Raw genomic sequence first — 12227 nt, 5'->3', positions numbered from 1 at the left:
TCTAAGTGTGATTGTGAACGATACGCAAATGCTGTCACAGTCAGACAATCACAATGAATTCTCCGAAGCAATTGGTGATCTTCCAGTCAAAGTGATAAAATCACAGGTACATACATTTTTTATCGTTCTAATGCTTAAAATATTAGCATTGAAAAAAATTTATTTGCTGGAAATAATCCAAAAGTACAAATAACCAAGTAAATATTAAAAACAAAAATAATCGACATTAATCAAATAGTAAAATTAATAAAATTATAAATTTAATCGTATGTGAATTATTAAATGAATTATTTTTAAACTAAAACCAAAAGAAATGAAAAACAAGGATTAATAGTGCCAAACATGTTTCATAGTCATTGAATTAAAAAATAGTCTATTAAGCTAATATGATTGGAATTAGTCATAAATGAACCAACAATTTTATTTTTCATTTAACAAAAAGAAGGCTTTCCCATAATTGAAATAATAGCATAAATCATAAGATTACAAATAATCAAATAAGGCTCTTTCCAAAAAGGTTAATAAAATAATGAAAAATAATCATGTAATTAAAAATGATTATTCAACATTTTTTGATTTAAAATCGTTAAAATTAATTAGTCGATTAGTCGAAAAAATTCAAATAATTGGTGTTTATCAAATGACTACATTAAAAAGCATTTAACACAATCATGAAAAAAAATTACCTAAACTAAATGGGAATAACCAAATAATAATTGAATGTTATCAAATCACATCTCTTTTCTTTGTAACTAAAAAGATCGAATAACAATAATGAACAGCAGTCAAAAAATCCATCATAGTCATGATTTACAAAAAATATATATTAAAAAAAATTTTGATTATTTAATTTGAAATTAATAAATATTTTTTTTATTTCATGACTGAGATAGATTTTTTGCTGCTGTTCATTCATGTGTTTCGTTCTTTTTATTTACAAAGAAAAAAATACTATTTGATTACTTTCAACTATTATGTGGTCATAAATAATTGAATATAACATATAAAAATATGAATAAAAACATTTATAATAATCTTTTAATTCTGTAACTAAGAAGATTATAGAAATAATGAATAGTCCAAAATATTTTTAATAATCATGTTAATAAAAATAACTAATAAAATCGAATTAAAATTTTGTTGATCTAAAATTGTTAAATTTATATTATTCAACCAAATAAAAAGATTACAACAACTAAGGCATGACGTAGCTGAATGCGTTTGTAACCATTTCAACTATCGTAGGAGTGCGGGTTCGACTTCCACTCCCGGGAGAAAACGCTTTGAAGAGATTTACAAGGTATAATCGAAACAGCTGTCGCCTTGTCCATCCTGATGTCACGTTGTTTAAAATTTTCCCAAATTATTAAATAAATTATAAAATCAAAAATTGCTTGAAATAAATGTTTTCAAACATTTAAAGTAATACGGGCAATCCCCGATTAATTCATATAAACAGACAACATTTGATATATTTTTATATTCGTTTTGCCGGTTCGAAGTCAATTAAAAAATAAATAAACACAAGTTTTCTTTAAAAATCCGATATATTTCGGTTACTCCGCGGTAACCGTCCTCAGGGATATAAACTGCAAAATCTATACAAACAAATAACATTATATAAACAAAATATTGATGAAACAGTAACAACGAATGACATACATTAATTTACACGTCCCCTTGCTTAGGCGTGGAGTTTGTTACTACTTTATTTGTAATTAAATGTCTGTAAATATGCGCGACGTTGTCCGTATCAGTCTTGTAGTTCAGTCGTATATTTGGCGGAGTGTTTATTATATGTAACATTTCAAGTGAGAAACGCTTGGAATATTTTGCTTCTTGCTGTAAGATGGATGCTTTAGCGAAATTGGGAGAGTGTCCGCTCGATGCACAGTGTGCCATTAGCGTAGTTTTATGTGTAAAAGAATTTTGGCATTGTTTGGTGTCTGATTTGTGCTGTGCCAATCGCGTTTTTAATTTTGATTTGGTTGTACCAACCTATACCTTGTTGCACAGCTCTTTCTGGTTTCCATTACATGGGATTTTATAAATGACATTACTTTTATCCATTTCCGGTATTTTTGACTTAGTTCTGTTAAATATATTTTTAAGTGTACTTGCAGGCTTGTGAGATATTTTTATTTTCTCTTTGTTGTAGCAATCTGACATCATTAAGTGTTCAGATAAATGGGGTACGTAAGTTACCGGTTTGAATATTTTGGGTTTGCCTTGAATTTGATGCTGAATATTGTATTTTGATCTTTTAATTAGGGAGTTTATAATGTCGTCTGGGAAGTCATTTCGTTTTAATAAATATTTTATTTCGTCCGTATTCTCCATGTGGTAAGTTTTGTTAGATATATTTATCATGCGTCGTATACAGCCCATTGCTGTATACATGATCATCGTTTTAGGATGTTTAGAGTTAAAATTGATGATTCGCCCAGATGCTGTTTGTTTCTCATACCACCGTAATTTTAGCTGCTAACCTTCTTTTATTATAATGGAGTCCAGATAAGGTAATTTGCCCCCGTCTTCTAAATCTACAGTAAACTTGATATTCTTGTGAAAGGAATTAAGCGTATTCAGCGTATTTTGAATCTCGTTTTCTTGTATAATTGCAAAAAGGTCATCAACATATTTTGTAATTACACTTGGTTTCTGTTTTAGTTTTGTCATTGTTTTTTCCAAAAGTTCTTCCATGATTATGTCAGGAATGACTGGCGAAGCAGGTGATCCCATGGGCATTCCTTTTAATTGTGTGTAGATTGTTCCGTTAAATTTGAAGTACCTATTTTCTTCGATGCAAAATTTAAGTATATCCATAAATGTTTTCTTTGATATCCTGGTGTGTTCTTTTATAATCGTCCATTTATCTTGTATAATGTCAAGTGCTAATTGTGTAGGTATGCTAGGAAACAAAGAAACCACGTCGAAGGAGATTAGTTTTTCATCATCACAAATTAAGGTATTATTAATCCTCTCTTTAAATTCAAGTGCGTTCTTTATATTATATTGGCTGTTATGTTCTTTAAAATATTAATTATGAATTTACACAGACCGTAAGATGGGGAATTAAGCGCTGAGCAAATTGGTCTGAGTGGCGGTGGTTGTGGTGAGTTTGTGTTTTTCGGACTTCGAAATATATGCCATTTTAAATAGTTTATCGACTATAGTATTATTTTTGTTTTGTAATTTGGAGGTTGGGTCAAGTCTCAAAATTCTATATGTAGTCAGGTCATTTAAAATATCACTATTTCTGTTATTATAGTCATCTATCTCCATTGCGACGGGTTTGTTTCCTTTGTCCGAAGTTAAAATTCTAATATTTTCATTTTTTCTTAGAAAATCCCGCGTCCGAGATAATTTGTCTAATATTGCGCGGTCTATTGCACTTTCTTTAATAGTTGTCATGTGATGTTTCACAAGTAATGAGAACTTTGTGTGCGCTTGCTCTTGTTCCTCTTTTACTCTGAGAGTTTGTATGAGATGCTCCCGTCGCCGATGTATCCCGGACGCGGGATTTTCTAAGAAAAAATGAAAATATTATAATTTTAACTTCGGACAAAGGAAACAAAACCGTCGCAATTGAGATAGATGACTATAATAACAGAAAGAGTGATATTTTAAATGACTTGACTACATATAGAATCTTGAGACTTGACCCAACCTCCAAATTACAAAACAAAAATAATACTATAGTCGATAAACTATTTAAAATGGGATATATTTCGAAGTCCGAAAAACACAAACTCACCACAATCACCGCCCTTCCTCCTAGACTATATGGACTTCCAAAAATACACAAAGGAGTACCACTCAGACCAATTTGCTCAGCGATTAATTCCCCATCTTACGGTCTGTGTAAATTCATAATTAATATTTTAAAGAACGTAACAGCCAACTCTCCATATAACATAAAGAACGCACTTGAATTTAAAGAGAGGATTAATAATACCTTAATTTGTGATGATGAAAAACTTATCTCCTTCGACGTGGTTTCTTTGTTTCCTAGCATACTGTTACAAATTTGCTGCAAATTCCTCTTATTTGCCCTTTTGCTAGGTTCGTATCGCTAAACTGTGGAATAAATAACTCCAATATTGAATAATGGAAAAATGGTCTTTATTAAAATACTTTACAATAACACTCAAACTGTACAACGAATAGCTTAATAACCAAACTGATAGCTCAAATGAAACTCCCTCCACTATTCAAAATAATACTACTATTGGTAGCTAGATATCGTCTCAGTGGTAACTGCTTGACAACTCAAATCAAACTCAAACTCCTCGCCTTTACTGTCGCGCCTTTTATACTTTTTGATTTCTAATTGCATACTTCTAGGCTTTTCCATTCCAGAACTTACTAGTTAGTTTCGGCTACAAAATCGCCAGCCACAACTACGTGCACAAATTATTGCCCTCTCTTGTGACAACTCAGATAAGATACATGCATGTGTTTGTGCATTGCCGCTCCACTGCTCGTATACGTACATATGTGTAGACGCAATTGTTTATTCGTTTATGCAGATACATAATGATTGAATTATTGATGTGAATGTCTGTAGTTTACAGTCTCTCGAGTACACATAGGCGTATAAGTAAATGCATCTGTGTGTGACATCTCTCTGGGCTGCCTTATATATGTGTATACTTGATTTGATTATTGAGGTAAGTACTGCTTAGCATGGCCTTAGTGATGGTATAGCTTAGTGATGCTAATATCCGTGACACTGCCCTCCACATAAGTCTGATCGTCCCGATCAGACAGATCTCTCGATCTAAACGCTGCTAATCTTTCCAAATGAACCACTTTCATTTTGGTTCGTGGTTTGGTAGTGGTTTGTATGCGGTACACTACATCGTTGATCCGTTTTACAACTTTGTATGGGCCTTCCCAGTTACACTGCAATTTCGGGGACAAACCTTTTTTCGTTGTGGGCTGTATAGCAGCACCAAATCTCCTTCCTGAAACCCTTCCGAATTAATTGCTTTATCGTACCTCGCTTTCATCTTGTCACTCATAATCTTTGCTCGTTGCCCTACCAGATCGTGTATCTCTCTCAGCTCTTCTTCCAAGACATCAGTGGATTTCTTGACATTCCTCTCCGCATCGGCATCTATCCCATACTTCAAATCAGCTGGCAGTCGAAGGTCATTGCAAAAAATTACCTTTGCGGGAGTTTGGCCCGCTGTGTCATGTACTGCCGATCGGTAGGCCATCAAGAATAATGATATGTGTGTATCCCAGCCCTTATGGTACTTGTCTACTACTTGCCTTAAATGCTCCTCCAATGTTCTATTGTAACGTTCCACCATACCATCGGACTGAGGATGCAATGCAGTTGTCCGTGTTTTTCGAATGCCCAACTTCTTGCATATTTCTTGGAACATAGCTGATTCAAAATTCCTGCCTTGGTCAGAATGTAACTCCATTGGTACACCATACCTTGCAACCCATTCGTTTTTAACCACTTCTGCTACTGTTTCTGCTTCTTGGTTTGGGATTGGGTATACCTCTGGCCATTTACTGAAATAATCCATAACCACCAGTACGTATTTGTTTCCGCGGTTGCTAGTAGGAAATGGACCTGCGACATCCATGGCGATCCTTTCAAAGGATGCACCTGAAATGTACTGATTCATCTGGCCATGACTTCGGGTTTTGGGCCCTTTCGCTCTGTTGCATACCTCGCAATTGGCAATCCACTCGGTGACCGACTGACGGCAACCAACCCAATAGAATCTCTGCTTAATTTTCTCGAGTGTCTTCGTGATTCCAAGATGACCTCAACTTGGACCATTGTGCAGCTCGCTGAGCACGTCAGGAATCCTCTTTCTGGGAACAACTATCAGTTTCTTCTTGCATTGACCATCCTCACTCTCCCATACTCGATGCAAGCAACCGGATATCAATTCTAAACTGTTCCACTGTGCTCAATAAGACTTCGCAATGGGACTCTCTGCTGACATCTCCTCTCTGCTTGGTCTTTCGTTTCGTTCTAGCCCTTGCATAACATGTGACAGATCTGTATCTTCTAGCTGACACTTCCTTAGTTGTTCCTTGTCCCATTCATCCGTACACGTTATAGTCATTAGCCGGACATCTATAATGTCTTCTTTAGCCTCGGCCTTTGAACAGTGCTTGCATTCCAAACTACATGGTCTTCGTGACATTGCATCAGCATTTCCATGGGTACTACAGTTCGATGCTCAATGGAAAAGTCATAGCTTTGTAGTCGACGATCCACCGTGCCAATTGTCCTGCCGGATTACGGAACTGCAGAAGCCATTTCAACGCTGCGTGATCTGTCCTGACACGGAATCGCTGACCGTAGAGGTATTTGTGAAAATGTTTAATGCACTCTACCAATGCCAACAGCTCTCTCCGCGTAACGCAGTAGTTCCTCTCTGGTTTTCCAATCGAACGGCTGTAATATGCAACTACCTTTTCCTGTCCATCGACCAGTTGTGATAAAACGCCTCCTATAGCATATCCACTCGCATCTGTATCTAGAATAAATGTTGATCCTGGAATCGGATATGCTAACATTGGGGCAGTGCACAAACGCCACTTCTTGCTCCTTCTTCCATTCAAAAGCTTTATTTTTTCTTGTAAGCTCATGGAGGCTATGGGCTACGCTGGAAAAATTTGGTACAAATCGGCGGTAATATGTGCACAGCCCAAGAAAACTTCTCAATTCATGTAGGTTCTGTGGTATTGGCCAATCCTTTACAGCCTCTATCTTTTCGTTCGCAGTGCAGATGCCCTCTGTCGTTACCTTGTGACCCAAATAATTTACTTCCTTTTTAAACAGCGCACACTTTTTGGGACTTAACTTCAGACCAGCGCCAGCTATTCTCTGGAAAACTTCCTCCAAGTTCTTAAGATGTTCATCAAAATTCTTGCCCAATACGATGATGTCGTCCAGGTACACCAAGCATGTTTTCCAATGTAGTCCTTTCAGTACCTGGTCCATGAGTCTCTCAAAAGTAGCTGGTGCATTACAAAGTCCAAAAGGCATCACTGTAAATTGCCAAAGACCATCACCCACACTGAAGGCTGTTTTCTCTTTATCTTCCTCCTCCACTTCAACTTGCCAGTAGCCGCTTTTCAAGTCCAGCGTGGAAAACCATATCGCACCATATAGCGAGTCCAGGGTGTCGTCAATTCCGGTAGTCCACGCAAAACCTCATTTTTCCATCCTTCTTTTTTACAAGTACTACCGGTGAGCTCCATGGACTAGCTGATGGTTCGATGACGCCGCTGTCGCTCATTTCTTGAATGATTTGACTCACAACTTCCCGCTTCGCCAGTGGAACACTACGTGGAGCTTGACGGATCGGCCTCGCATCTCCAGTGTCAATTTGATGTTTCACAACGTTGGTGCGGCCTGGTTTAGAATCATCCTGGTCAAATATGTTCGCGTACTTTAGGAGCAGTTGTTTTGCCTTACTCTGATATGCTTCCTCTAGCCCCTGCGTCGATGCCGTGATGTCATTTGAAAGATCAGTATTACTAGCTGAAACGTGTTCCTGGAGCTGCTCACAGTTAATAACTACTTCAGCCTCTTGGCATCTTCCCAAAATAGCTCCTTTAGTCAGTTTGAGTGGTGACTTGAACTCATTGGATACTCTTACCGGAATACGTCCATATTGTTTTGTCATAGCCAGGGTTTTTCCTACAAGTATGTTTAGTGCTGATTTGTTTGCTGCTTCGACAACCCACAATTTGTTTGACCAACAATCTCCATCAACCTTTGCCCAGATGACTGCTTCGGGTTTTGGTGGTATTTGCTGACTCTCTTCCACCAGCACTCGCTTATTGCTGTAGCCTCTCTCGTAGCCGAAATTAAGTGGTACATCCATGTTTTTATATCGCATCGTCTTGCTTTGCATGCCGATCTTGATGCCCTGGTCGATTAAGAAGTCCACTCCAATTATAATTTCATCAACAATTTCTGCCACTATAAAATTGTGTACTACCGTGACGTTCCCAATTGCGACTTCACATTCTACTTCTCCAATTACCTGGGTGTCCTCTCCCGTGGCTGTACGCAATCTTGCTCCAAGCAATGGTCTTATCTCTTTGTTGACTAAATCCGCCCGAATGATGGAATGAGATGCACCCGTATCTAAAGTCAATAAACGTTCCTTTCCGTCCACATGTCCTCCAACAGTAAGATTGCTCGATCTTCTTCCAATCTGCGAGATAGAGATTATGGGGCATTCAATTGCGGGAGCCAGCTGTCGCCCCTTGTGGCTGACTCGATTTAGTTTAACGATTGAGTGGTCTTGGAGATTTGCTCATCACCTTCTGCTCTGCGTTTACGACCACCCACATTGTTGGAGCTATTGGGACCGCTGCTGCAATGTCGTGCAATATGACCTGGGTTGCCGCACTTGAAACATTTAATAACTCCGGCATTTTTCTGTTGTGATCCCTTCAGTGCTTCCAAAATTGTGTCTACCCAATGTGGTCTTTCCGCTTCCACACGATGAGCTTTGTATGCTGGTTTACTCAATAGTGAGGCCGTTTCCTGAGTCAATGCATGTGATACCGTTTCAGCAAATGTCAGCTTTGGGTTTGCGTATGTAGCTCGCTTCGTTTCCACGTCCCGTATGCCATTTATGAAACTCTGGATTTTTACCCTTTCAGTGTATTCCACGGGTGCATCCGCATTTGCAAGATGAGCCAATCTTTCAATATCTGAAGCAAACTCCTGCAATGTCTCATTTGCTTTTTGGTAGCGGTTTTGCAACTCAATTTGGAATATCTGTTTTCTATGCTCGCTTCCATAACGTCGTTCTACAGCAGCCATCAATTCTTCATAATTGTTCCGCTCTCCTTCGGGAATCGTCTGTAGGATTTCCGCTGCTGGCCCCTTCAATGCCACGAACAGTGCAGCAACTTTATCTTCCGCATTCCAGTTGTTCACTGCTGCGGTCTTCTCAAACTGTAGCCTGAAGGCCTGGAAAGGAACAGAACCGTCAAAAGATGGAGTTTTTACCTTCATATTGCTTGCTGAAACAACTGGGCGAATTAGTTGCAACTCCTGTATACGACCTCTCAATGTTTCAATCTCGGCATCGATTTTGTTCTCAAGTGGCAAAATTTTTGTGTCTTGCGCCTCCATCTTCGAAGAAATACTTCCTTCTTGCTCTTCCAGTTGTGCAGAGATTTGCGCTGATATTTGTGCCGACATTTCGGACATTCGTGCCTCTTGTGCTTCAATTTTCGATGTTACTGTCGACGTTTGTGCAGATATTGCAGCCAATATCACGTTCAAGTCTGTGCTGGTAACTGTCTGCGATGTTTCATTTTTCTCTTCAATTTTTGTTGTCTCCTCGCCATCAAGAGGAAAGACACACTCTTCCACGTTAATTCCTTCTGCTTCCATTGCCTCTCGTAGTCGTGCTTGAAGTTCGATTTTAATGCCGCTTGTATTCAATCCACGGTTCTCCAACTCCTTATTCAGCTGCTGGATCTTCAATTCACTCCACTTTGCCATGTCCAAGTTGTATTCGAAGTCTTCGGAATTTATTCAACAATTCCTCTTCTGACTCCAATTGTTACGAATTTGCTGCAAATTCCTCTTATTTGCCCTTTTGCTAGGTTCGTATCGCTAAACTGTGGAATAAATAACTCCAATATTGAATAATGGAAAAATGGCCTTTATTAAAATACTTCACAATAACACTCAAACTGTGCAACGAATAGCTTAATAACCAAACTGATAGCTCAAATGAAACTCCCTCCACTATTCAAAATAATACTGCTATTGCTCGCTAGATATCGTCTTAGTCGTAACTGCTTGACAACTCAAATCAAACTCAAACTCCTCGCCTTTACTGTCGCGCCTTTTATACTTTTTGATTTCTAATTGCATACTTCTAGGCTTTTCCATTCCAGAACTTACTAGTTAGTTTCGGCTACAAAATCGCCAGCCACAACTACGTGCACAAATTATTGCCCTCTCTTGTGACAACTTAGATAAGATATATGCATGTGTTTGTGCATTGCCGCTCCACTGCTCGTATACGTACATATGTGTAGACGCAATTATTTATTCGTTTATGTAGATACATAATGATTGAATTATTGATGTGAATGTCTGTAGTTTACAGTCTCTCGAGTACACATAGGCGTATAAGTAAATGCATCTGTGTGTGACATCTCTCTGGGCTGCCTTATATATGTGTATACTTGATTTGATTATTGACGTAAATACTGCTTAGCATGGCCTTAGTGACGGTGTAGCTTAGTGATGCTAATATCCGTGACAATACCTACACAATTAGCACTTGACATTATACAAGATAAATGGACGATTATAAAAGAACACACCAGGATACCAAAGAAAACATTTATGGATATACTTAAATTTTGCATCGAAGAAAATAGGTACTTCAAATTTAACGGCACAATCTACACACAATTAAAAGGAATGCCCATGGGATCACCTGCTTCGCCAGTCATTCCTGACATAATCATGGAAGAACTTTTGGAAAAAACAATGAAAAAAGTAAAACAGAAACCAAGAGTAATTACAAAATATGTTGATGACCTTTCTGCAATCATACAAGAAAACGAGATTCAAAATACGCGAAATACGCTTAATTCCTTTCACAAGAATATCAAGTTTACTGTAGATTTAGAAGACGGGACAAATTACCTTATCTGGACTCCATTATAATAAAAGAAGGTTACCAGCTAAAATTACGGTGGTAAGAGAAACAAACAGCGTCTGGACGAATCATCAATTTTAACTCTAAACATCCTAAAACGATGATCATGAATACAGCAATGGGCTGTATACGACGCATGTTAAATATATCTGACAAAACTTACCACAAGGAGATTACGGACGAAATAAAATATTTATTAAAACGAAATGACTTCCCAGACGACATTATAAACTCCCTAATTAAAAGATCAAAATACAATATTCAGCATCAAATTCAAGACAAACCCAAAATATTCAAATCGGTAACTTACGTACCCCATTTATATGAACGCTAAATGATGTCAGATTGCTACAACAAAGAGAAAATAAAAATATTTCACAAGCCTACAAGTACCCTTAAAAACATATTTAACAGAACTAAGTCAAAAGTACCGGAAATGGACAAAAGTAATGTCATTTATAAAATCCCATGTAACGGAAACCAGAAATAGCTGTGCAACAAGGTTTAATGGTTGGTACAACCAAATCAAAATTAAAAACGCGATTGGCACAGCACAAATCAGACACCAAACAATGCCAAAATTCTTTTCCACATAAAACTGCGCTAATGGCACACTGTGCATCGAGCGGACACTCTCCCAATTTCGCTAAAGCATCCATCTTACAGCAAGAAGCAAATTATTCCAAGCGTTTCTCACTTGAAATGTTACACATAATAAACACTCCGCCAAATATACGACTGAACTACAAGACTGATACGGACAACGTCGCGCATATTTACAGACATTTAATTACAAATAAAGTAGTAACAAACTCCACGCCTAAGCAAGGGGACGTGTAAATTAATGTATGTCATTCGTTGTTACTGTTTCATCAATATTTTGTTTATATAATGTTACTTGTTTTTATAGATTTTGTAGTTTATATCCCTGAGGACGGTTACCGCGGAGTAACCGAAATATATCGGATTTTTAAAGACAACTTGTGTTTATTTATTTTTTAATTGACCTCGAGCCGGCAAAACGAATATAAAACAAGTAAGGAAGGTTAAGTTCGGGTGTAACCGAACATTACATACTCAGTTGAGAGCTATGGTGACAACATAAGGGAAAATAACCATGAAGGAAAATGAATCAGGGAAACCCTGGAATGTGTTTGTATGACATGTGTATCAAATGAAAGGCATTAAAGAGTATTTTATGAGGGAGTGGGCCATAGTTCTATAGGTGGACGCCTTTAGGGATATAGCCATAAAGGTGGATCAGGGTTGACTCTAGAATGCGTTTGTACGATATGGGTATCAAATGAAAGGTATTAATGAGTATTTTAAAAGGGCGTGGACCTAAGTTCTATAGATGGACGCCTTTTCGAGATATCGCCGTAAAGATGGACCAGGGGTGACTCTAGAATGCGTTTGTACGATATGGGTATCAAATGAAAGGTGTTAATGAGCATTTTAAAAGGAAGTAATCCTTAGTTCCATAGGTGGACGCCGTTTCGAGATATCGCCATAAAGGTGGACCAGTGGTGACCCTAG

General features: G+C 37.7%; 1 protein-coding gene across 1 annotated transcript in view; it reads left to right on the top strand.

Annotated features, from left to right (window-relative positions):
* Kul (Kuzbanian-like) overlaps positions 1–12227 on the top strand; it is a 454968-nt gene that overhangs the window by 48430 nt on the left and 394311 nt on the right. The window lies entirely within an intron of this gene.

The sequence above is a fragment of the Eurosta solidaginis genome, chromosome 1 (genome assembly GCF_040869045.1).
Source record: "Eurosta solidaginis isolate ZX-2024a chromosome 1, ASM4086904v1, whole genome shotgun sequence".
Lineage (NCBI taxonomy): Eukaryota > Metazoa > Arthropoda > Insecta > Diptera > Tephritidae > Eurosta > Eurosta solidaginis.
Note: the sequence above shows the minus strand (reverse complement) of the source record. Positions and strands in the feature narration are given on the sequence as shown.